Genomic DNA, 27,705 nt, shown 5'->3' with positions numbered 1-27,705 from the left:
AGCATCTAAAGATACTGGTAGTTTAGCATTGAGAGCCCCTTGTGAACTCTACAAGTTGTCAAGCCCTGTTCCTCTACCACAGGTCTTGCAGTCAGTTCTTTTCAGGATCTTATTCTTAAAAGATGAACTAATAATCCAAGACCATTAGACTTTTGGGGGAAACTACCAGTGTTAAAAAGAATGGTCAAAACAAAGACATGGAGAAAGGAATGGTATTTGCAGCTTTGAGAGAAAACAGACCCCATAGAGATCAAAAGAAAACACAACAAAAAATCCTTCTAATATCAGAGAAGACACACATTTTTCTCTCCACTATAATACCAGGAGAACACAAAAGCATAAATCCATGAGGGTCGAGAGATGACAGCAGATGAACAGTGTTAACTAAATATTTGAAACCAGGAACTAATGCATGAGTGTTAACTAATTTAGCAGAGATTAGAAAGCAACAGCTTATTCCAACTTAGTGTGGGGTAATTGTGCAATTAAAAAATGGGTCTTCTTTTAATTAATGATTTGGTTGCCCTGTTTATGTTACTAGCTTTTATTTTTTGAGCAGTATATTTTCAGTTGAAATTATTAATAGACTTTTCACTAGTGGAGAAGTCAGAATTATTAAAATGTAGTTCTTATTTTCTCATGGTTGTCTTAGGCATTGCAGACTGCTTCTTGTGATTGAGTCAATATTTCACAGGAGTGAATAGATACTAATGCTTTTCTTGGTGGCTCTGACAGTGGTATTGAAAAGAATGCTGGAAATTACAAACAGTTTTCAATTTAGGAATATGTTCTGAATTTTGTTTGTAAAGTAGTTGTTTAAAACTTGATATTTCCTCTTAAAATACTGTAATAAATAGTGGTTCTATTCTGATCAAACTTGAAAAGATATGGCAGCAGCAGTTAAATCTGCATTGGTGAGTTCTCAGGGAGCTCTAATCACTTTGTATATTTTCTTGTGGAAAAATGTGTGTGTGTGTGTGTGTGTGCATGTGTATGTGTGTATATTATGGTAAAATGGCTTCATGGGTTCTGAAGAGTCAGACAGCTTGAATTCAAATATTTTCTCTGCCTTTTTTCTGTTACATAACCTCAAATAATTTGTTTCTGAGTTTCAGTAAAAAGAGCATTATATCTAATCAGAAGGTAGTTGTGATGATTAAGTGAAATTGAAGTAGTTAAAGCACTCAACCTACCTCCTGGACCCTGTTGGGTAAATAAATGTTAGTTTTTTCACTTTTACCTTTCTGTGGCATGTGGTAAGATGAAACATTATTTTTGTAGAGCCTAAGACAAGTGTAGGTCAGTGGAAAATGTATAAAACTTTTGAAATTTAATTCCTATTATATTAAATTCTGTCTTATTTTCAGCAGCTATGTCCCTTGTCATTCAGTGTATTTGCCATTGCATTACTGATAGGAAGAGCATAGAGAGTAAACTCAGGCCTCCAAGGCTCTAGCTAACCTCCTGTTCTGTTCCAAATTAAATGCATAATGTTGTGTGTGTGCTACTTCCCCACTTTGGGTCTTACTCCTGATTTGCAGAGTGAAAGCATTTTATTATAAGGTGATTTTTTAAAAGTTTGTTTCTCCTCTAACATTCTTTAATCCTGTAATATGTGAAGCTGAAGACATTTTTTGAGACCTGAGATATTTGTGTTAAGGCTTGTGATACATTTACTATTACAAGCTCAATTTATTACATTTTGAGGATTTGAGATGATTGGAGATTATTAGACTGATAGCTAATGTTGACTTTATCATTGGAAATCAGTTCTAGCTATGAAACCTATTTTCGAGTAGAAATATACTAGGAATGGCCATTGCTTTTCTTCCCACAGAGATAAGTGATTTCTTGATGTTCACCTGAAGCTGTCACCTTTATTTTAAGAGTCATCTAAATTTTACCCTTGATCTTGTTAATCCTTCTCTCCCCTCATAGCTGTGAACATTTTTATTTCTAAGATGATAGGGAGTGTGGGTATGCGTGCACTTTATTTTTATGGTTAATGTTTGTAAAGCTAATCATAGTTAATTTGTCACTGCCAGAGGAGTCCTCTGACCCTCAGGCTACCATCACAATATTTGCTTTTATGATATCTTTACCTTTTCATAGTCTGGATTACATATGTGTATAACTTCATAATTTCAGCCAGACTGAAAGCTCAGTGAGGACAGTGATCACATCTTTTATTGACTTTTTAAAAAAAAATTTATTTTGTCTGGCACATAATTGGTATTCACAACATATTTTTAAAAATAAATGAACAGAGTAACGTTGTTTCCCCACAAATAACGATTGAGTAGAAATATAATGGACCTTAAACTGCTTATTAGGATTAAATTTGTAACTTTTGCTATTACCAAATTGAGTTGAAAAGGAAAAGACTAATCAAGATGGTTGTATAAACGACTTTTATTATTGTTTGTGTAAGAACAGTGAACATTCCCTAGTACAGGAAGCAACTTTTAAAAACTGCTGGCAGAACTAAGAAGTCAGACTGTCCTTGACCCTTAGAACAAATGTTTTAGAGCCAAGTTTCCTTAAATCTTATGTTGAGAATCCATATTTTGACACAATGGAAGAATTATTTTATCAACTTTTGGTCTTCTAAAACAAAGGACCTAACAAAAATTGCTAAAAAAATAAAAACTTTCTTTTACTAGTTTTATTTTTAAAAAGTTGCCTTTCAAGTGCATAGCACTTTAAAATGAAATATATTAGCAGATAAACATGTTGATTCATTCAGCCCACAGCTAGTGAATGAAGCCTGGAGGGGCACAGTTTGTTCTGTACCCCACCCAGTGGCAGAATGTTTTTCTTCCTCTTGTTCCTATTGGGGGAAGGGGACTGGAATAAATGACTCTGCTTATTTAGGTTCACCTGAATTGTTGAAGAGGAAAGGGGAAATTTTTTTTTTAGCATTTACTTAAGCCTTTTTTTTAATTTTAATTTTTGTCATTAGCAAAGATTTGCCTCTCATCCTGTGCTCATACTGTAATATCCATGTTGAAAAATAACTTGTCGACACATATTTCATAGTTTTTAACAAAAAAAATTTTATTTAATGCTCTGTTTTGAACAATCCGTTTTTTAGATTTTACAAGGTTGAGGTGTCCGCAGTTGTATTGCATTTTGAGGGTGGACTTAATTTTGTAAGCAAGGAGAAGTCTGCTTTATCCAGTGGAATTAGGATGATAGAAATACTTGCCTACAATGAATTTGTGGGTAGATATTTTATGATGTATAGAATTGTTGTAAACCTATATAATCCTTGGTATAGCTTTTTAGATATGATAAAGATATGTGCCATCTACTGTTAACATAACTCTACCATAAATTTGCAAAGAGTGATAAGAAATTTTCCCTGCTCTCAAGTATCTTACTATCTGTGTAACATTTCCAAATTGTATATGATTAATAGGAAGGCTTCCTCAAAAGTAGATTATTATCTTTGACTAAATTTAGGAAACACTTGGACTAAAGAAAATTGAAAGTTTCTTTAGTATAGGATTCTTAAAAATATACATTGTTTAATTCCAAAAAATGTTTATACTTTGCAAGATTTTCCAAACTTCATTGACAGTTTTTTTTTTGTTTTTAATTTTTTTTCTGGGTGGGAACGGAGGGGAAAGGAGGTTGGGAGAAAGAGTGGCAATAGCATGTTTAGAAAGAGGATGATTAATGTGTCATGGAATACAATTTGGAAACATGGGACTAATGTAATATTCCTATCTAACTTGTAACTTTGAATGCTGTCTCAAAAGTCTAGCTATTTGCTACAGAATCTCTGTGCTTTTTAATCCTTTCTAGATAAAATGAGGGCCTCAGATCATTTGATTAAATTAGTAAATTGAAAATAGATTGGTAAATAGGAGAAGTGGAACCTATCATCTCTTATTCAGCCTGCCTCAAAGCAGATTAGTAGTTTCTTCCAAAGTAGTTTTGCCTTCTAGGCTTTTTTTTTTTTTCCCTTCAATAATGTTGTATTACCTCTTCTCTAGGCACTTTAGCTTGAAAACACAGCCATTACTGACCTTTTCCTTTCTCTCATGCAATGCTATCTTCAATTCTTATACCAACTACTAATTTTTCCTTAATAATTTCTCAGTTTTCTCCCATTCCCTGTGCTGGTCATTTAGTTTAGATTCACATGAAGTAGGTGATCAGTAAGTATTTATTATATACTTAAATCTAGACTATGTGATATTTGCTTCTAGGCTTCCCCTACTCTCTAGTCCTTTAGCACTTAATTTGTGTTGTACTGTATGATTTATATATGATTTCTGCTCTTAAGTTTTTGGTAGCTCTCTGTTGCTTGAGAAAGTGGTCCAAAAGTAACTGTCATCTGTCATCTGCCTTAGACCTCACTACTTTTTGATTTGTAGCATATACTTCCTGATTTTTACTTTTCTGTATTCTGTATGGTAATATATGTCATTCCTTCTACTTTTAATGCTTTTTGGGGCCCCCAAATTACTATCCCATCAACTGAATTTACTTTAAATATTAATACCTCTATAATCTCTCTGGCTGAGAGTGGTTATTATTTTTCTCTGAACATATAACTTCTCTCTGTAAATATAACTCTGTATTACTCTTTTGGTCCTATTTACATATGTTATGATGGTTATTAAGTTGCCTCCCACTTATATAAGCTTTTTGTTTCTTGAGGCAGTAGGGTATTGATACTGTAATCTCCCAATGTCAGTGGATTAGTATAATTTGAATTTTATTTCTTGCTCAGCAAAATAAAAAACTAGTATTCCTGATTGGTAGTGGCATTCTGCCTTGTGACTCCACCATCTTCAGTAAATGGTTCCTGTCAGCATGCGCTCATCTGTACAAAGCCAGAAAAGGAAAGAGCAGATCATCCGGAGGAGATATTTTAGTGAGCCAAACCTTGAAGTGGTACTTCTGGGTTACCACATTTCATCAGTTAGAACTCAGTCAGATGGCTGTATTTGACTGTAAATGAGACTAGGCAAAATATGCTTATGAATAGTTTTTTGTGAGCTTGTGACAGTTTGTCAAAGTGTTTAATAGGTTGTGCTCTAATAGTCAGACAAACCTGCATTCTAATTCTAGATATATTACTTACCAGAGATATGATCCGGATAGGTTACTAATTATCTCATCTGTGACGTTTAAGTAATAATGAAAGCAAAGCATTTGGTACTTAGTGATTCCTCATTAAGTTTTAATTGTCACTATCTGTGGCCACATATCTTATACCTTTTTTGCTTAGATGCCTATTACATACCTATTAAATGTATTACAATATGGCTGGTTTAAGGAGTTTCTTGTGTCTTAATTCTTCTCTTTAGTTAATAATATTATAGTGAATAATATTATAGTGAATATTATACATTGGCACATGCCTCTATCCCAGTGACTGTAGAGGTTGAGACAAGATCATTGCAAAGTCAAGGCCAGCCTCTGTAACTTAGCAAAATAAAAAATAAAAAGGACTCAGGGTGTGACTCAGTGGTAAAGAACTCCTGGGTTTAATTCTCAATAACCCTCACCAAAAAATTATGGCAAAAACTATCAAGAGTTCTGTCTATATTATAACTTATAAGTTATGCTATACTTCTGTTAACCAAATTGAGCACATGTCATAAATATACTTTAGAAAGAAGAATGAACAATACTTTTGGACAGGTTAAGAGATAAAGTAGGAAAATCTTGGAAGAGGTAAAAAGAAGAAGATGGAAAATAGGAATAAAAAGACTAAACAATACTAAAAAACAAGTAAGAAAATTTCCAGCATCAAAATTATAGACTTTTAGAAACAAATGAGAAAAAATTGGAAAATTTTAATGAAGTGAATCAATATTCAAATTTGAAGAAAAAAAATATTTGTTTTCAGATTGAAAGTATCCATTAAACCCCCTGCACAATGGTTGTTGATAAAACCCACACGAAGGCATATCATTGTGAATATAAGAAATAGACCCACATGTAAAGGATCAGGAATCAGAATGGTATTAGACTGAGCAACAGTAGAAGCAAGAAACAGTGGAGCAGGAAGATCTTCAAAATTCTGAAGAAACATAAGTTGTACTAATATAACTATTAATTATATTCGAGAATAGAATAAAGATATTTTCAGAGAGAAAAGGTCTCAAATTCATCACCCACAAATCCTTCCTCAGGAACTTGGTTAATGTAGCCCAGTAAAACAAGGGAAGCTGGATGTGGTGTTACACGCCTATAATCCCAGTGACTGGGAGGCTGAAGCAGGAGGATTTCCAGTTCAAAGCTAGCCTCAGCAATTTATCGAGGCCCTAAGCAACTCAGTGAGACTGTGCCCCTAACAAAATACAAAATAAGTCTGGGGATGTGGCTCATTGGTCGAGTGCTCCTAAGTTCAATCCCCATTACCTAAAAAACCAAAAACCAAAACAAAACACCACCACAAAAAAAACACGGGAATAAATCAAGGAGAAGCAGGCCTGAAAAAGAGACAAGAGCAATATAGACCCCGGATGGGGTAAGAAGAGTACCCAGGATGATAACTGTGTACCTGGCCCACATCCCCAGTCCAGACAGGAATACATCAGATGACAGGGAAAGACTTCTTCCAGAAGATGAAATTAATAGAAATCTGATGGGAGTGAGTATATTCAAAGAGATTTCTCAGACTGGAGATAAGTGAACTAGGGATAAATACATAGTAGATAAGTATATGAAGGTAAGTATGTAGAAAACTAGGTATATGAGAAACCAGTTATTCCAAGGAAAACAAAATGTTATGCAGTAAAAGATGATTATTATTTACTGCTTGGCTCAGCTCTGATCGTAATGATATATACCCCTTAAATATTGATCTAATCAAAGTTAGGTTAAAACCATATTGAAATGATGGAGTTGGGAAGTGTGGAGAGTATCAGGACTAGGAAACAGAGCTAAATCTTAAACTCCCTCAACAGGTAATTTCTGGATAAACTAAAGAAAGCTTTTGGGGAAAGTAAATGTTGGAAGTGGAGCTACAGACTAGTTTTTTAAATTTTTCTTTCTTTTCTTTCTTTTTTTTTTTTTTTGGTAAATACCAGGGATTGAACCCAGGGGCACTTAACCACTGAGTTACATCCCCAGCCCTTTTAAAATTCAGTAATTGAAACATTTATAGTGCATCACCAATAGTTGTGGGATTGAAAGAAACTTTATTATTATTTTTTTTTAATTTATTTTTTTTATTGGTTGTTCAAAACATTATAAAGCTCTTGACATATCATATTTCATACATTAGATTCAAGTTGGTTATGAACTCCCAATTTTACCCCAAATACAGATTGCAGAATCACATCGGTTACACATCCACATTTTTACATAATGCCCTATTAGTAACTGTTGTATTCTGCTACCTTTCCTATCCTCTACTATCGCCCCTCCCTCCCCTCCCATCTTCTCTCTCTACCCCATCCACTGTAATTCATTTCTCTCCTTGTTTATTTTCCCATTCCCCTCACAACCTCTTATATGTAATTTTGTATAACAATGAGGGTCTCCCTCCATTACCGTGCAATTTCCCTTTTCTCTCCCTTTCCATCCCACCTCATGTATCTGTTTAATGTTAATCTTTTCTTCCTGCTCTTCCTCCCTGCTCTGGTCTTAGTTGCTCTCATTATATCAAAGAAGACATTTGGTATTTGTTTTTTAGGGATTGGCTAGCTTCACTAAGCATAATCTGCTCTAGTGCCATCCATTTCCCTGCAAATTCTATGATTTTGTCATTTTTTAGTGCTGCGTAATACTCCATGGTGTATAAATGCCACATTTTTTTTATCCATTCATCTATTGAAGGGCATCTGGGTTGGTTCCACAGTCTAGCAATTGTGAATTGTGCTGCTATGAACATCGATGTAGCAGTATCCCTGTAGTACGCTCTTTTAAGGTCTTCAGGGAAAAGTCCAAGAAGGGCAATAGCTGGGTCAAATGGTGGTTCCATTCCCAGCTTTCCCAGGAATCTCCATACTGCTTTCCAGATTGGCCGCACCAGTTTGCAGTCCCACCAGCAATGTACAAGAGTACCCTTTTCCCCACATCCTCTCCAGCACTTGTTGTTGTTTGACTTCATAATGGCTGCCAATCTTACTGGAGTGAGATGGTATCTTAGGGTGGTTTTGATTTGCATTTCTCTGACTGCTAGAGATGGTGAGCATTTTTTCATGTACTTGTTGATTGATTGTATGTCCTCCTCTGAGAAGTGTCTGTTCAGGTCTTTGGCCCATTTGTTGATTGGGTTATTTGTTTTCTTATTGTTTAATTTTTTGAGTTCTTTGTATACTCTGGATATTAGGGCTCTATCTGAAGTGTGAGGAGTAAAAATTTGTTCCCATGATGTAGGCTCCCTATTTACCTCTTTTATTGTTTCTCTTGCTGAGAGAAAACTTTTCAGTTTAAGTAAGTCCCATTTGTTGATTTTTGTTATCAACTTTTGTGCTATGGGTGTCCTATTAAGGAATTTGGAGCCCGACCCTACAATATGTAGATCGGAGCCAACTTTTTCTTCTATCAGACGCAGAGTCTCTGATTTGATATCTAGCTCCTTGATCCACTTTGAGTTAACTTTTGTGCATGGCGAGAGGAGGGGATTCAGTTTCATTTTGTTGCATATGGATTTCCAGTTTTCCCAGCACCATTTGTTGAAGATGCTATCCTCCCTCCATTGCATGCTTTTAGCTCCTTTATCAAATATAAGATAGTTGTAGCTTTGTGGATTAGTCTCTGTGTCCTCTATTCTGTACCATTGGTCCACCCTCCTGTTTTGGTACCAGTACCATGCTGTTTTTGTTACTATTGCTCTGTAATATAGTTTTAAGTCTGGTATCGCTATACCGCCTGATTCGCACTTCCTGCTTAGAATTGCTTTTGCTATTCTGGGTCTTTTATTTTTCCATATGAATTTCATGATTGCTTTATCCATTTCTACAAGAAATGCCGTTGGGATTTTGATTGGCATTGCATTAAACCTATAGAGAACTTTTGGTAATATCGCCATTTTGATGATGTTAGTTCTGCCTATCCATGAACAGGGTATATTTTTCCATCTTCTAAGATCTTCTTCTATTTCTCTTTTTAGGGTTTTGTAGTTTTCATTATATAAATCTTTCACCTCTTTTGTTAGGTTGATTCCCAAGTATTTTATTTTTTTTGAGGATATTGTGAATGGAGTGTTTTTCCTCATTTCCGTTTCAGAAGTTTTGTCGCTGATATACAGAAATGCCTTTGATTTATGCGTGTTGATTTTATATCCTGCCACTTTGCTGAATTCATTTATTAGTTCTAGTAGTTTTTTTGTAGACCCTTTTGGGTCTTCTAGGTATAGAATCATGTCATCTGCAAATAGTGATAATTTAAGTTCTTCCTTTCCTATTTTTATGCCTTTAATTTCTTTCGTCTGTCTAATTGCTCTGGCCAGTGTTTCGAGAACTATATTGAATAGAAGTGGTGATAGAGGGCATCCCTGTCTTGTTCCAGATTTTAGGGGGAATGCCTTCAATTTTTCTCCATTGAGAATGATGCTAGCCTGAGGCTTAGCATAGATAGCTTTTACAATGTCGAGGTAAGTTCCTGTTATCCCTAGTTTTTCTAATGTTTTGAACATAAAGGGATGCTGTACTTTGTCGAATGCTTTTTCTGCGTCTATTGAGATGATCATATGGTTCTTATTTTTAAGTCTATTGATGTGGTGAATAACATTTATTGATTTCCGTATATTGAACCAGCCTTGCATCCCAGGGATGAATCCTACTTGATCATGGTGCACAATTTTTTTGATATGTTTTTGTATCCGATTCGCCAGAATTTTATTGAGGATTTTTGCATCTAGGTTCATTAGAGATATTGGTCTGTAGTTTTCTTTCTTTGAAGTGTCTTTGTCTGGTTTAGGTATCAGGGTGATGTTGGCCTCATAGAATGAATTTGGAAGTTCTCCCTCTTTTTCTATTTCCTGAAGTAGCTTGAAAAGTATTGGTATTAGTTCTTCTTTAAAGGTTTTGTAAAATTCTGCTGTATACCCATCCGGTCCTGGGCTTTTCTTAGTTGGTAGTCTTTTGATGGTTTCTTCTATTTCCTCAATTGATATTGGTCTGTTTAGGTTGTCTATATCCTCCTGACTCAATCTGGGCAGATCATATGACTTAAGAAATTTATCTATGCCTTCACTATCTTCTAATTTATTGGAGTATAAGGATTCAAAATAGTTTTTGATTATCTTCTGTATTTCTGAAGTGTCTGTTGTGATATTGCCTTTTTCATCCCGTATGCTAGTAATTTGAGTTCTCTCTCTTCTTCTCTTCGCTAGCATGGCTAAGGGTCTGTCGATTTTGTTTATTTTTTCAAAGAACCAACTTTTAGTTTTGTCAATTTTTTCAATTGTTTCTTTTGTTTCGATTTCATTAATTTCAGCTCTGATTTTAATTATTTCTTGCCTTCTACTTCTTTTGCTGTTGTTTTGCTCTTCTTTTTCTAGGATTTTGAGATGAAGTATGAGATCATTTATTTGTTGGTTTTTTCTTTTTTTAAGGAATGAACTCCAAGCAATGAATTTTCCTCTTAGAACTGCTTTCAATGTGTCCCATAGATTCCGATATGTTGTGTCTGTGTTTTCATTTATCTCTAAGAATTTTTTAATTTCCTCCTTGATGTCTTCTATAACCCATTGATCATTCAGTAACCTATTGTTCATTCTCCAAGTGATGTATGCTTTTTCCTTCCTTCTTTTATCGTTGATTTTCAGTTTCATTCCATTATGATCAGATAAGATGCATGGTATTATCTCTACTCCTTTATATTGTCTAAGAGTTGCCCTGTGACATAATATATGATCTATTTTTGAGAAGGATCCATGTGCTGCTGAGAAAAAAGTGTAACTGCTTGATGTTGGGTGGTATACTCTATATATGTCAATTAGGTCTAGGTTATTAATAGTGTTATTGAGTTCTATAGTTTCCTTATTCAACTTTTGTTTGGAAGATCTGTCCAGTGGCGAGAGAGGTGTGTTGAAGTCTCCCATGATTATGGTATGGTGGTCTATTAGACTCTTGAACTTGAGAAGAGTTTGTTTGACGAACATAGCTGCACCATTGTTTGGGGCATAAATATTTATGATTGTTATGTCTTGTTGGTGTATGGTTCCCTTAAGCAGTATGTAGTGTCCCTCTTTATCCCTTTTGATTAACTTTGGCTTGAAATCTATTTTATTTGATATGAGTATGGACACTCCTGCTTGTTTCCGAAGTCCATATGAGTGATATGATTTTTCCCAACCTTTCACCTTCAGCCTATGTATGTCTTTTCCTATCAAATGCGTCTCCTGTAGGCAGCATATTGTTGGGTCTTGTTTTGTGATCCATTCTACTAGCCTGTGTCTCTTAATTGGTGAGTTTAAGCCATTAACATTTAGGGTTATTATTGAGATATGGGTTGTTCTTCCAGCCATATTTGTTTATTTCTGTTACTAAACATGGTTTGTTTTCCTCTTTGATTATTTCCCCCCCCTTTACTGTCCTACCTCCCACTGTTGGTTTTCATTGTTATTTTCCATTTCCTCTTCCTGTAATGTTTTGCCGAGGATGTTTTGAAGAGATGGTTTTCTAGCTGCAAATTCTTTTAACTTTTGTTTATCGTGGAAGGTTTTAATTTCATCTTCCATCCTGAAGCTTAATTTCGCTGGATACACAATTCTTGGTTGGAACCCATTTTCTTTCAGTGTTTGAAATATGTTATTCCAGGATCTTCTAGCTTTCAGAGTCTGTGTTGAAAGATCAGCTGTTATCCTGATTGGCTTACCCCTAAATGTAATCTGCTTCCTTTCTCTTGTAGCTTTTAAAATTCTCTCCTTATTCTGTATGTTGGGCATCTTCATTATAATGTGTCTAGGTGTGGATCTCTTATGATTTTGCACATTCGGCGTCCTGTAGGCTTCTAGGATTTGGGATTCTGTCTCATTCTTCAAGTCTGGGAAGTTTTCTCGTATTATTTCATTGAATAGATTGCTCATTCCTTTGGTTTGGAGCTCTGTACCTTCCTGTATCCCAATGACTCTTAAGTTTGGTCTCTTAATGTTATCCCATATTTCTTGGATGTTCTGCTCATGGTTTCTTAACAGTCTTGCTGAGCTGTCTATGTTCTTTTCCAGTTGAAATACTTTGTCTTCATTGTCTGATGTTCTATCTTCTAAGTGTTCTACTCTGCTGGTAGTATTCTCCATTGAGTTTTTAAGTTGGTTTATTGCTTCCTGCATTTCTAGGATTTCTGTTTGTTTGTTTTTTATAACCTCTATCTCCCTGTATAGTTGATCCTTTGCTTCCTGGATTTGTTTGCGTAATTCATTGTCGAAGTGATCTTTCATTGTCTGATTTTGCTGTTTAATGTCTTCCTTGATACTCCAGATCATCTGAAGCATGTATATCCTGAATTCTTTATCTGACATTCCATCTGCTGCAGCTGTTACCTCTTCTAAAGTTGCGTTGACCTGCATTGCTTGTGGTCCTTTCTTTCCTTGTCTTTTCATACTGCTTGCGTATCTTTCCTGCAGGTGCGGGCGGCGGCTCTGCTCTCTCCTTATTCCAATTGGGGTGTCGTGGCTACCACGCCGGCAGGTCACTGGGCCTGTTCTGGGAGCTGGCGGCGGCTCTGTTCTGCCCCTACTCCAATTGGGGTGACGAGTGTACCACGCCGGCAGGCCACCGGGCCTGATCCGCCGGTCGGTTGCAGGTTTGCCTACCCTGCAGGCGCGGGCGGCGGCTCTACTCTGCCCCTACTCCAAATGGGGTGACGTGTCTGTCGTACCGGCAGGCCACTGGGCCTGTCCCGCTGGTCGGTCGCAGATCTGCCCACCTTTCGGGCACGGGTGGAGGCTCTGCTCTGCCCCTACTCCAATTGGGGTGTCGTGACTACCCCGCCTGCAGGACGCTGGGCCTGTTCCTGGCACGGGCGGCGACTCTGCTCTGCCACTACTCCAATTAGGGTGGTGTTTGTACCACGCCGGCAGGCTCCTGGGCCTGATCCGCCGGTCTGTTGTAGGTCTGCCTACCTTGGAGGCGCGGGCGGCGGATCTGCCCTGCCCCTCCTACCACGCCTGCGGACCCCTGGGCCTGATCTGCAGTTTGATCACTGGTCTGCTCACCCTGCGGGCACGGGTGGCGGTTCCGCTCCGCCCCCACTCCAATTGGGGTCACGTGACCACCACACCGGCAGGGCCTGATCCGGGCGTGGGAGAAGGATCTGCTCTGCCCCTACTCCAGTTGGGGTGACATGTGTACCACACTGGCAGGCCACTGGGCCTGACCCGCCCGGCTGTCACAGGTCTGTTTACCTTGCAAGCGCGAACGGCGGCTCTGCCCTGCCCCTCCTACCACGCCCATGTACCACTGGGTCGCGGGTCTGCCCACCTTGCGGGTGCGAGTGGCGGCTCCGCTCCGCCCCCTCTCCAATTGGGGTCACGCGGTCACCACGCTGGCGAGCCGCTGGGCCTGCTCCGGGCGCTGGCGGCGGCCCGGCTTCTCCCCTCTGGCTCAACGACAAATTGAGGAGACTCGGGTGACTGTGCCTCACCCCCCCTACCAGGAGACCAACTGCTTATGTCACCGCTGGTATTGATGAAGTTCTCTCCTCCGCCGCTTTCTGCTGACATCAGATCTCTGCCATGTTGGTATCCTATGCGAATGGCAGCATTTCGTTCCCCTTGCCGGGCAACCAAAGCAACGGGTGAGTCCTGACCGGCCCTCAGCAGGACCCGGACCGAGAAGCAGTTTCCGCGGGCTCCTAGCCCCGGGCCAGGGAAGTTCCGGGAGCCGGAACTCGGCCGCTCCGTGCTCGGTGTAAGCTCCTATAAGTGTAAGCTCCAAGAAGCAGTCCCCGCGGGCTCAGTTCCGGGAGCCGGAATTCGGCTGCTTAGTGCTTGTTGTATGCTCTGATAGGAGCAGGGTCCAAGAAGCAGCCTCCGCAGGCTCCGCGGCCCTGGGCCAGGGCGGTTCCGGGACGGTTCCGGGAGCCGGAACTCGGCCGCCCCGCGCTCGGTGTTCGCTCCGATAAGATCAGGTTCTAAGAAGCACCCAGGCACTGAACCCTAGCAATCTGTCTGCAAGCCGCAGGCGAATTGCAGCCTGAAATTACCTGATCTATGGCTGAATGAGCTGCGGTCAGTCGAAAACAGGGAAGGTGACGTCAGTTTACCAACATGGTGGCTGCTGGCCTCCTCTGTGGTCTGACCGGTGTGGAGAACCGAGATGGACCGCTTCCTTCCCCCGTCTCGAACCCAGAATTCAGCCCTGAGTACGGTGCTTGCACGGCTGGCAGAAACTGCAGCGCTGTAACCCTGCGTTGCTATCTCCTCGTTTCCCAGCAGGCGCTGCAGACTCTAGCCGCGGGGTGGTTTGCTGAATAAGCAGTGTTACCCTCCGTGCGACAAACCTCTCGCGTTTGAGTCCCCGTAGCCGATCCTCGTGCGATGGAAATCCTTCCTCCAGGTCCGGAGCACCCCACTATTGCTGGAAATTCCTAACAAGATATCCTTTAGCCGTCCTGACTTGTCATACTCCCACACAGTGAAGCAGCACACGGGGGCAATGCACTCCCCTCGCCGCCATCTTCCTTCCCCCGCCTTGCATATGTAGTTTTAAAAAATCGGATATGTGAGAAAATATTTAGTGACTTAAATTTGCATTGCTTTTGTTTCTGGTTGTGTTTCTTCTATTTTTACGATTATTGCTATTTAATTTCCCTTGTAAGTTGCCTTTTCTCTGAGTTGTCCTCTAATCTCATCCCCTTTTTATATTATGTGATTTGTCTTTCTTTTATTGATTTGTAGGCATCCTTCAGGTATTTTGGATATTAATCATTTGTTATCTGAATGGGAAATATCTTCTTTCAGTTTGTGGCTTTTCTTATTCATTACAAATGTACTTACATTGTACTGAAATTTTCACTTTAATACATTTACTCGTCTTTCAGGTTTTGCTTCTGGCATCATACTTAAGAACATCATTCTCTACGTTGAGGTTATAATGACTGGCACGTCAGAAATATTACTGTATAACAAATTACCACCAAAATGCATTTGATGAAAACAAGCAAAAATCATTTCTTATTAATTCTTAGTTTTTGTGGGTCAGAGACATGAAAGCACCAAGGCTTAGTGGTTCTGGTTCTGGTCTTTTCTGAGGTTGTAGTCAAGATATCAGAGGACTGAAGTCAAGACATTTTAGTATAAGTGTTGTTGGAGGGTTTGCTATCTTTTGGTAGAAGGTGTCAGTTCTTATGGTTCTTTACTGGGGCTGCTCGATTGTCCTAATATTAAGGCTGGCATAATAAATAATCCAGGAAAACGGGCGGAAACTTATCTTTTCCAAACTATCTTTTGAAGTCACACATTGCCCCTCCGCCCTGTTCATAATTGGAGGAGACTACTGTGTCTTTTTATTGTTTTTCCACATGGAACACTTCTGATACCAAATAATTGTTTATTTTTTTCCACACCAACCTGTTCTCCAGTTCTCTGGACACCAGCTGGTGACTTGTAGTTGAATTCAGTTTTGCACAATTTGTGCATACTCTACAAATTAAGGGCTTAATTCCACAAAAGTGCCCCTTCCCCACTTTTTGCCTATTGCAAATCTGGTCAACCTGTACTTTGGTCTATTAGTTATAAATTGAGGGTTCCCACCACTTCTTCCTTGGCTTCAATAATTTGCTAGAATGGCTTGCAGTACCCAGGAAAGAACCTCATTTACAGTTGTCAATTTATTATAAAGGATATTTTACTGAATACAGATGAATAGCCAGATGAAGATGTAGGGTAAGGTCTGAAAGGTTTCCTGAACACAGAAACTTCTGTGTGGGATTAGGATATGCTGCTCTTCAGCACTTGGATGCCTTCATTATCCTGGAAGCTCTTCAAACACTGCAGTTTAGATATTCATATATAGGCATGATCAAATAACTGGTTGTTGATGATTAACTCAATTTACCGCTTCTTTCTCTCTTTTGTTAGGGACCTGGGATTAAGACTAAATATCCTATCCTAACAAAAGATACTCCCTTTACTCAGGAAATTATAGAGGTTTTATATTTGGTCTTTGTTCCTAGCTTCTGGGGTCTTGGCACAAAGCTCCTAAAGCCTCTTATTTTATCACGGGCTTCATTCAATACCAGAGTATAAAGATCATTGGAGGCCATCCTGGAAATTAGCTACTAAAGTCTCATATTTTCTTATAAAATTCTTTCATATTTAGGCTTTTAATTCACTTGGAATGCAGCATGTGTGCATGTATGTATGTGTTTATATGTCTGTGATATTAAGAAGGGAATTTAAATATTCTTCCTAAGGTATAACAATTGTCCTAATTCTTTATTGAATAAAATATCATCATTATTCTATTTATGTGTGGGTTTGCTTCTGGAGTCTGTACTTCTCTGCTATGGTCTGAATGTTTGTGTCCCCTTATGCCACATCCATATGTTGGAACCACATATGGTTTAATAGTATTATAGTATTAAAGAGTTAGGGCTTTGAGAAGATAAGTCTTAAGGGCAGAACCCTCATGAATGAAATCAATGTTATTATAAAGTAGACCCCAGGGAGCTAGCTAGCTCTTCTACCTTCTGAAGAATAGGCTCTTACCAGACACTGTTAAAATTTGTGTTGGAATCTTGCTTATTTTAAGAAAAATAAAAATATGACCATTTTTCATTAAATAAAAGTAATAGATGCTCACCAAAGATTTGTGAAATACAGATATAATTTTAAAAAGTATCCATAGTACCACTACCCAAACATTACTATTATCAGCATTAGGAATCCTTCATGATTTGATATTGTAAAAATCTTTTTGTCTGTAAAGGAGAGGTAATAATATATTTAGTTGTATTTTCTTTTTTTTCTTTTATTTTTATTGTTGGTTGTTCAAAACATTACATAGTTCTTGATATATCATATTTCACACTTTGATTCAAGTGGGTTATGAACTTTAGTTGTATTTTCTTACCTTGTCATGAAGGAACTGGGGAAGGAAGAACAACAAAGTAATACTTTAAAAAAGCAGGATATGAACTGGACAGCTGCCGGACTGGTTGTGCTGAGCCTTTTTATGTATACCTTTTTCATGTTTGATTTTGACATGTGAGTATAATATCTGTTTAAATTTTTAAAATGACTTGTAGTATGACTTACACCTAGTTTTGACACAGTACATGTTTACATTTTATAGTTCCAGATCACTGGCCTATAGCATGTTTGTTCATTTGTTTGTTTTCCATCCAGTTCTGGGGATCGAACCTAGTGTTGTATCTACATAAAAATATTCAAAGGTTTGCTTTAATCTATTTTGTTTGATATTTTGCCTGAGCTGCATCTTATTAAATTAAATTGCCTAGACCGTCCTCAAACTTGGGATCCTTCTGCTTCAGTTTACTGAGGAGCTGGGATAATAGGCATGCACCACCATGCCTGGCTGTCATTATGTTCGCAGCACAGTATGTATAGCCAGTGTTGTCTCATTGGATCATACTTTGCCAGCCCAGCTTCATACTTCATATTCTAGTGATTGTGAATTTCTTAGTTTTTCTACACCTCAACACAGTTTCACACTTGTGTATGTTTTACCTATCTTCTTCATACTCACCTTTTAAGAACCATTTTGTATCTTCTTTGTCTGAACCTCTGCAAGTCTTAATTGATTCTCTCAACGTACTCTGTGTATTTGCCTATCATATTATTTATATCATATTATTCAACAGTCCCACTCTATCCACATTATCTAAATTCCTTAGACTACAATTTGTCCCTGTTTTTTCTTTTTTTCCTTGATTCACCTAGAGTCATGAATCTTGTGTTATGGTTTAGATATTTGGTGTCCCTCAAAGCTCATGTGAGAGACAATGCAAGAATTCCTTGTTTGAATGAGGAATTAATAAGGTCAGATCTGAGCAAGATCATTACTTTCATGTTTTGTGTAGGGGCCTTTGAAAAAGAAGGAGATGAGATGGAGATCTATTAACATATAAACTACATTGTTTGCAACAGCCAGCCACATTTTCAAATTGCATGTTTTTGTGCATGTAGTCCCTTCAACCTAGAATTCTCTCATTCCAACAGTGAGAGTGTGCTCATCTTTGAAAATACATTTTATATGTTACTTCCACTAGCAGGCTTTGATAAATTCCCTTCCAAATGTAATTGACTTACCTATTGTGACTGAATTGCATTTACCATATTTTTTCCTTCTCTACTTCTTTCATGCTGGTTACCTTAACCATCCCCACAGTTGCTCTCTCCTGGTAACCCTTGTTTTGCTTTATTTTATATACTTATAAGGTACTTATCACCTTGTATTATTGCTTGGTAGTATTTTTTTGTTGTTGTTTATTTCAATAAAAATTTATTGGGGTCCAGGCCCCAAAGAACTCATTCTTTAGTAGTTCATGTATTTGTCTTTACTATGATTAGATAGGAGTTCCTTATGGGCAAACTTATTTTTATTTCTTATACTTAGCAAAATTGGTAATACATCTTATGCACTCAATCATGTAAGACATCAATGGGACAGTATTGATTAAAAGTTGGGTTTAAATCCTGGCTCCACCACTGTCTCCTGAATCCATTATAGGGATGTTATTCAGCTTGTCTGAGCTATAATTTTCTCATCTAAAGATGGAGAAATAATAGTACCTATCCATATTACTCTGTTCACTCTGTCATGAAAACATAAGATAGACTGAGTAGCTTAAACAACAGAAATTTATTCTCTCACAATTCTGGAGGCTGGATGTTTGAGTGTGCCAGCATGGTGAAGCTCTTTGGCCTCATCTAATCCTAATCTGCTCCCAAAGGCCCCATTTCCAGATATATTACACTGGGGATTAGGACTTCGACACAAGAACTTTTGGAAAACAAGCATTCAGTTTACAACAATATCTCATATTGCAGTTATGATAATTTATGGAAAACATTCAGCATTTTGTCTCTAACATAAGAAGTGATATTTATTTACTCTATCATCATCTTCATCATCATTGTCCTCGTCTTAGAATAAATTTTCTGTTTGGGGTACTGAAGAACACCTGCTTTTCCTTCATGGAAATATAACATGAATTAAGAAAGGTAATGTAGGAAGAAGAGCAAGGTTGCAGGCAGGCTGGTGGTGAACAGTGTTTCCTTCATTGTATCAGTAACAAAGGAGTTAGGTATGAATTTCAGGTTTGTAGATGTATTCTCATTATGCAAAGAGTAGAAGAAAAGAAAAGCTTTGATGTTCTTCATACATAAATGACCTTTAAAATGCGGTTTTTAAATTTGTTTTTATTCAAATCTTTTTTAAAAAATTCACTGCTAGATTGTTTTTTTTTTTGTTTTTTTTTTTTTTTTTTGGTAAGCCTTGGAAACCAGAAGTGCCATTTAGATCTTTACCTACAAATATGCTAATTTGTTTTGCTGGAATTTGAAGAGTTATTTTGAATCCCAAACATATTTTGATATTTTAAAATTAGAGTCCATATAATCTATTCTTATTCTTTAGGATTTAGACTTTCTCCTCTCTAAGTTGCAATTTGGGACTGATATTTATTAGCCTTTCTGGAACTATTAAGAATTTCTATTCTTTCATTTTTGGCAATAATTGTCTCCACATTTACTTTATAGAGTCCTCTTTGGTGGAGCCCACAGGCGGAGAGGAAGCACAGGATTCATAAGATGGCGGGCGGGTGAGTGACTGAGAATTTGGGGTAGAACTTCCAAAAAAAAAGTCATAGTGGTTGCTCCTTGACAGAAATAAAATGTGAAGTTTAAGTTTGGATATGACATTGTCTTGGTGAGGTCTATAAAGACAATATAGTGGTTTTGATTAATGTAAATTTCAAAATGATTTATATGGCATACCTGTCATGTTGTCTATACTATGATTTTATCAACTTTCACAGAGACTTACCACACAGTTGACACTTTGGGGAAATATAGAGCAAATGGTATATACCAAAGTAGATCTTTTCTTTGGTGATAATTGTGAAAGATGTTTTATTAAATTATAGTTTGGGGATTTTCTTTTTTTAAATAATAAAATTTTCAGTTCTTATCCATAAATACTATTTTAAGCAAATATGCTTCCAGAACCACAGAAATTAAACTTTAGAGAAAATAATGAGGAATTACAGAGACAGTATCTAGTTAATATGCACATTAGATAATCTTTAAATAACATTTTCATTCAGAAGAAAAATAACCCATGCCCAAGATCAACTTTATTATAGTATACATTATATAAACTCAAAGTTATGATTTTTTATAACAACAAATCAGTATTTTTTAAAAATATTTATTCTTTAGTTTTTTTAGGTGGGCACAATATCTTTATTTTACATTTATGTGGTGCTGAGGTTCAAACCTAGTGCCTTATGCATGCTAGGCAAGTGCTCTACCACTGAGCCACAACCTTAGCCCCAGTATTTTTTTTTTTAATAAAGTAAAAAAGGGAGTAAGTCATAATCTTGAAAGGAGAGGAGCCTGTAAAAGTGGAACCATATACAAAAGGAGAAAAGTTTATGACGTCTGGCAGGTAGTTATGTTTCGTGCCATAAAAACAATCTTAAATTAATATGCCGGGTTTACTAGTGAATTTATGAACTTTTGAATAATTTATGTTGTGTTTATTCTATTAGTGGGACTGGTTTTTAAGTAATACTATAAAGTAGGTAGAAAAAGGTGGTTTCAAGATTCTTTTCCAGCCTTTTCTTTTTCTTGTTTCTTCAATCTCCTCAATGAATCATAGGCCTTTCCCTGTTTTGTTACTATCAGAAGAGATTGCTAGGGCTTGATAAGTAATCTTTAACATGGTGAGTAGACATTAAATGGATATTAAAATTATCCATTAATAGATTATTTTACATTTAATTGGGGGACTTGAAGCTCCAAATATAGAATTTCCTGATGCTAAAACCTCAAACACTGACATCTGTTGGGGGAAACATGTTTAGAGAAGAGTTTTTTGAATCTGCCCCTCATATTACAACCTCTTGCCAGGTAGGAAGAGAATTAATTTTTTTATATGCTGGTGTCTGGCTATCTGGCCTTTACACATTGTCATGTGATTCTCAAAGTGAGATTCTGGAATAAACATTCTTATTCACATTATTTAAAAGATGAACTAAAAGAGGTACAGAAAGATGCAGTGGTCTTCCTAGAAGTGGTCACAATGAAGGCTCATGTTAAAATCAGGACTTTAAAATTACAAAGTCTTTGCCTTTTCCACTGAATCATTATTTTATAGTCATTTTATTCTTTTGTTTTACCCATACTTTGTAAACATGACAGTCTCTTTACATATTCTCAAGAGTTCCTTTGCATGACTCTAGAGAAATGCTTTCCCGGTTCCTTTGTGAATCACTCTACTAGACCATGCTGCTTGTAACTTGATTAGTATTGCTTGAATTTTTCTTTGTTTTTGGCTAAGAATATAGCAGATATGATGAAGAATTATAACATTCAGATCGTCATATATTGGGTTTTAATTGTTTGCTTTTCTAAGCAGATTAGCTAACTCTGAAGTTTATACTGAGTATAAGCAATGTTTGGTGAGTTATATGTGAACTTGAGTATTTGGGAATTATAGAAAGAATTAACAAATTTCTTGTTGTTGACATTCTTAAACAGGTGTATTCAGTATTACAAACAGTTTGAAAATATTCATTCAACAAAGAATTTTAAAGTACTTATCATGTGCCAGGGCTATTTTAGATTGTGGACTAAATGCAACATGAAAAACACATGGTCTCTGTTCTCAATGAGATGACACAAACATGAGATAACTATTAGAATGCATTATAATAATTATCGCATTAGAGGTATGTAGAAAGAAAAACTTAATTGAGCTCAAAGGACTTGATTTGGTGAAGAGATTAGAGTTTAAAGCTTAAGTGTTTTCTTGACCACAAGAGAATTTATGATCTACTCATACATAATACATATATAACTTTTGTATATAAACTATGTTTTCCCTCACATGTATATACAAATGCAGTGTTAGGGTTGAACATTTAGCCTCTCTTCTTTTTCTCAAAATCATACATAATCATGTATATCTCCTTCTTTGCAAGTACATTGTAGAAGGTTTTTTTTTTTTCTGGTTTTTGGAAATATGGAGATTCTTCATTCTTTAAAGCATGTAGTGGTGAATGATAGATAATTGTGGTGGGAAACGTAGAAGAGCACAGGGTAATGTAATTAGACGCCTGATAATTTTCATTTTTTACCATCACAGACTTTTTTTCTCATGTAGAATAATCTGAAGATTGAAAGAGAAACTAGCTAGGTTCTTGAGCTGAAAATGAAGTTAGAGAAGAGTTGTTCTGGAGGAAACTGTTGACTGTGGTTTATTTTTTTGGCCCATTTTGGTTGTTAATGGCTTTTTTTTTTGTGAATTATGTACTTAGAAAGGGGTTCCACTTTGAGTAAGCACCTATACATGTATACGTATCTCTATCTGCTCATGTGATGAATGTTAAAGCAGTTAGTTTCACTTGAAAAACAGCGTGTTATATAAGGCAAGAGCCTGCATTGGAATGAGGAAACCTGAATTCTGACCCTGCTTTGGTCTGTAATTAATTTGTTCTTTGCACTGAGCTGATCAATTAATCTCTCCTAGGCCTCAGTTTTCTCCTTTATTAAATATTGGGAAAATAAGTTACTAAGTAGAATAATGTTCCCTAAGGCCTTTGTGAGTTAAAAAATTCTATCATTTTATTACTGACAGGAATAGTTATTAAGTTACCAAATATTTGTTGAATGCTTACCACTTTTCATGTCCTGGTATCTGTGGTCAAAAAAGAAAAATGGAAGATAGACATAGATCAGTGGAATAGAATGGAAAGTCTAGAAATAAACCTGTATATCTATAATCCATAGATTTTCAAAAAGAGTGGCAAGACTATTCAGTGGAGAAGAATAGTCTTTGCAACAAATGATAATGGGATAACAGGGTTTTCAGATGCGAAAGAATGAATTGGGACCCCATTGTACACTGTATACAAAATTGACTTAAAATGAATTATGGACTTTAACTACGTTGGCTGAAACTATAAAACTCAGAAGCAAACAGTTAGGGTAGATCTTTGTAAGCTTGGATTGGGGAAATGCTTTATTAGATTTGTCATTAAAAACATAAGCAATGGACTGGGGTTGTGGCTCAGTGTAGAGTGCTCGCCTAGCATGCATGAGGCACTGGGTTTGATCCTCAGCACCACATTAAAAAAAAAATAAAATAAAGATATTGTGTGTTCACCTACAACTAAAATATTAAAAAAAAAAAACAAAACAAAACATAAGCAATGAGATGGGCACACTGTAGTGCACGGCTGTAATTCCAGAGGGAGCCTGAGGCAGGAAGATTTCAAGTTGAAAGCCAGCCTCAGCAACAGCAAGGTGTTAAGCAAATCAGTGAGTCTCTAAATAAAATACAAAATAAGACTGGGAAAATAAGACTGGGGATGTGGCTCAGTGGTCGAGTGTCCCTGAGTTCAATCCCCAGTACCAAATAATAATAATAATAATAAATAAAATGGATTTCATCAAAAATAAAAATTTACTTGTCAAAAGACACTATCAACAAAGTGAAAAGAATGCCCACACAATGGCAGAAAATGCAGAACATGTCTGTTAAAAGGTCTAGTACCTAGAGTATATTAAGAATTCAACAATAAAAAGACAACCCAATTTAAGTAACCCTAAGGGTCTGAATACACATTTCTCCAGAGAAGATACATAAATGCTAAGTAATAAGTGAAATACAAATAAAAATTGCATGAGGTATTACTTCACAATCCATTAGGATGCCTGTAATCAAAGAGTCAGGTAAAGTGCTGGTGAGGATGTGAAGAAATTGGACTCTTCATACAATGCTGGTGAAGTTGTAAAATGGTATGGCATTTTGGAAAATAGTCTGGCCGTTCCTGGAAAACTGAAATATGGAATTTCATGACTTAGCAATTGCATACCTAGGAATATACCCAGATAATTGAAATTATATGTTTGTATAAAACAAGTCTGAATGTTCACAGTAGCATTATTCATAATAGTCCAAAACAACTCAGATGTCTAGTCAACTATTCTGTGAAGAAACAAAGTATGGTATATTGCATAAAATGAATTATTATTCAGCCAGAAAAGGAATGAGGTAGGTAGACACATGCTCTAACATGTATCCTTAAAACCTTATGCTAAGTGGGAAAAATTACACACAAAAGCCCTCATATTCCATGATTTACTTATATGAATTATCCAAAATAAGGAAATTCATAGAGAAAATGGTTTAGTGGTTGCCAGGAAGTAAAGGGAGGAGGTAATTGGACGTGACTACTAATTGGTTCAGTGTTTCTTTTCGGAGTAATGAAAAGTTCTGAAATTAATGGTGATAGTTGCACAGTTTTGTGCATATTTTTAAAATCGTGGATTGTATATGTCACAGGTGCAGTTTTCATGGCAGTAGCCAAAACCTGGATAGCTGCCAAGAGACAAATAATAGCTACCATCAGGAAAATTTTGGCTGTTCCTCAGGCTGCCCTCATTCCGATTAACTTGAACATTTACTTCAGCCATAGTATTCACTTTGAAATTTACATCCAGTTTCTTGCTAAATATTATTTTGTTATTTGAGGTAATTGAAAGGAGAATTCAGCAGTGTTATATGTGGACTAATTGAAGCCAGAGTAAGGTTTGTTGTTTATGGTCTTTGGTTAACAAGGGAATCAGAAAGTATTAGTACTACTAATACTCTGTGTAATTTACTTACTTGTCATTTTTTTTCTTTTTCATTTTCAGTAGACTGTAAGCTTTATAAGAACAGGAGTTTTATCTGATTTGTTCATTATTCAGTAAATATCTGGAATGAATTATCAGGTAGAACCTGGTTTACATGAGTGAGGGTAGTATGGGTGTTTGAATAAGAATCAAACAGAATCAGTTTTTTTTTTTTTTTTTTTTTTTTTTTTTGTTTGGTCATCAGCAGGATCGATCTGTCTACCTCCTATCTATCTATCTATCTATCTACCTACCTACCTACCTACCTACCTATCTTTTTTTTGTGTGGTGCTGGGATTGAACACAGGCCTTGTGCTTATGAAGCAAGCACTCTACCAGCTGAGCTATATCCCCTCAACAGGATATTTATGAAAGATTTTTCTAAGTCTCTCTGTTTTTTCCCCCCTCTACTGCTATATCTTATAAAGTTTTTAAATTGACATGTCCTTAGATTTCTTATTGTAAATTTAAATAACTTATAGTCATTGAATTAATTTGACCTAAGTCATATGATCTAAATGAATGATTTTTTAGATTTTTAGAGGAAGTTAAAAAATTTTAAGTATTTTTCTCTTTAACATAAATACAGCTGTGAAATGATGTATCAGTGAGTCATTTTAAACAGATTAGTTTTGTATTTTAAAATTAATAAGTAAATATATGTATAAGTGAATTTACATTATTCAGAATTCTAGAATTAGACATCTGTCTAATGAATGCTGTTCTAAAATGTTGCTAAATGATTAATAGTAATTAAAAGGTTAAATACAAGCTGAAGAAATCTTTGAATTTTGAAATGTTTGCAACAGCTAGTAATCTGACTGATGCAGACGTTTTTGTCAAAGTTGAAAAAGTTAGAGCTAATTAATTTCTTGGGAGACATATGATGAAATTGTAGGTGTGATAACATATTTGAGTAACATATGGTAGTTATGGGGCACCTTTCTAATGACTGAGCAGCCAGTTAAATATAGACTTTTTAGTTTTTCATTACCATTCTTTGTTACTGTGTATTTTTAAACTAAAATTCATGTTTTCTAGAGGTCAGTACTCAAGATTTAACAATTTATATTTAAAATATTAATGTGAATATGTAATTTTCTTCTAAATTGGCATCAATTCTGGTGAAAGTTTTCTTAAAAATGCAGTCATTTCCCCCACAATACAGTAATTGTGTATTACACAAATAAATAACTGGGGAATTATACTATCAGTTCATATCATTTCCCTAATTATCCTTGAATGAGGACTAAAAATATTACCTTTGATTTGCAGCATAGTTGTATTTTTTCTTTCTTACGGATTCACTGTTTGCGTTTTGACTGCAGTAATTTTCTTCCAATTCCTTTTGTTTTATAGTCACAATCTTGGTTTTTAAATATTGCTTTATAAGGATGACAGATTTAAAAAGAATTGAAATTGTTTTTGTACTATTCTGTTATTAAAGTAATATCTGACACCTTGTTAGAGGAAATTTTGAGGTAAGAATTTTTGCAAATAAAGACAATTTAAAATAGTGACTTATAGTTTGTATTTTTACTTTTAAAAGATTGGGATTTTACCACAGGTTTTGTGATTATAATGTAGTGTATAAGCGTTAGATTTTCTTTCAAAGAAAACACATAGTGAAATAAGAGTTCAGGGTGAAAATGTTTTTGTTGTGCTGCAGAGCCAGCCACTGGAGGGTGTTACTGTTAGCTTCTCTGTCTCAATGTTCTGCTAATTGTATTGATGAAACAAAAAATATTTGAAGACTGTGCATTTATAAGTTTTTAAAATTGAATCAAAGCAAAAGTAGTATATGTCTTAAGTGAAATATATGGAAACAAATTTAAATCTTAATAATTTCAAATTGATTTTATTTAAAAATAATTTTAAATTGTAATAATTTTAAACCGTAAATGAAGATGATAGGTAGATTCTGGAATTATTAATTATAAAATTATTCTGGCTTCTTCCCTAAAACACTGGACAGAATATTACTGTATTTTTAAATATATTTACTTTAAAAATGTCTGCACAGTTATGATGCTCTAACAAGTCTAGAAATGTCCTATATTGATTTACTAAACATCTTGATATTTACATTGTTTTCATTTAAATTTGAGTATCCTATGAAGAATTTTTGTGTGAACATCTGTTCTGTAAATCCTCCTTTTTAAAAATCTGTTACAAAATTTCACATATCAATCAGTATACTTTTAGCCAGTGGAGATAAATACAAATGTTAGTGAGGGGCTGGTGGAATATTTTTGGCCTGAGAGGGCTGTAACTCAAGTCTTAAGGTAAATAACATGATGAACTTTTAAATGACTCACAGTAAAGCATTAGCTTCTTATTTATTTAATAATAAAATCTGTAGAAGTAGATTATTGCCTAATTATCTATAAACTCTCAGTTTTAAAGGTAGCAGAATTCTCTGAAATTTAGCTTATTGGTTTGAGAAATGCTTTTCGGGATTTATTCTCAGGCTATAAATTTTAAGTGACTTTTACTTGATAAGATTGTTATAATGATTAGAATCTTAAGAAACAAAAATCCTGAATAGCCTTATTTATTTCAAAGAACATTTTAGGAGTTTCAGTGGAATAAAATGACTTGAATTGATTTTAGTTCAGTTATCAAAAGTAATAATGTAAACTTTAAATTGTATCATTTTTCTTTATTAGAATAATGAAGAATATAATTTTGTGTGGTTAGTAGGCAATATTTAATGAAGAATAGAAAGATGATAATTTTTCGCTTGGTAGGAAAATTGAATATTTGATTTGATTTCATAGTTGAGTAATTAAGAGATATCTTTGCTTTCATAAGTTGTTAAAATATTTTCTGTTCTGATAAGTCTGTCTTTATGTTATAAAGTAAGTAAATGACAGATATTAGACCGATAAGCCAACATTGAAAAATAACTTTAA

At 35.9% G+C, this 27,705-nt stretch overlaps 1 protein-coding gene across 8 annotated transcripts in view; it reads left to right on the top strand.

Annotated features, from left to right (window-relative positions):
- Akt3 (AKT serine/threonine kinase 3) overlaps positions 1–27,705 on the top strand; it is a 289,636-nt gene that overhangs the window by 22,643 nt on the left and 239,288 nt on the right. The window contains exon 2 of one of the 8 annotated variants that reach the window (XM_048809254.1): positions 19,646–19,707. The exons of the other annotated variants lie outside the window; for them this stretch is intronic. The gene's annotated coding sequence lies outside the window, so the exon portion shown is untranslated. The remainder of the gene's footprint in view (positions 1–19,645; positions 19,708–27,705) is intronic. 8 annotated transcript variants of the gene reach the window in all.

Source organism: Marmota marmota, unplaced genomic scaffold, assembly GCF_001458135.2.
Source record: "Marmota marmota marmota unplaced genomic scaffold, marMar, whole genome shotgun sequence".
Lineage (NCBI taxonomy): Eukaryota > Metazoa > Chordata > Mammalia > Rodentia > Sciuridae > Marmota > Marmota marmota.
Note: the sequence above shows the minus strand (reverse complement) of the source record. Positions and strands in the feature narration are given on the sequence as shown.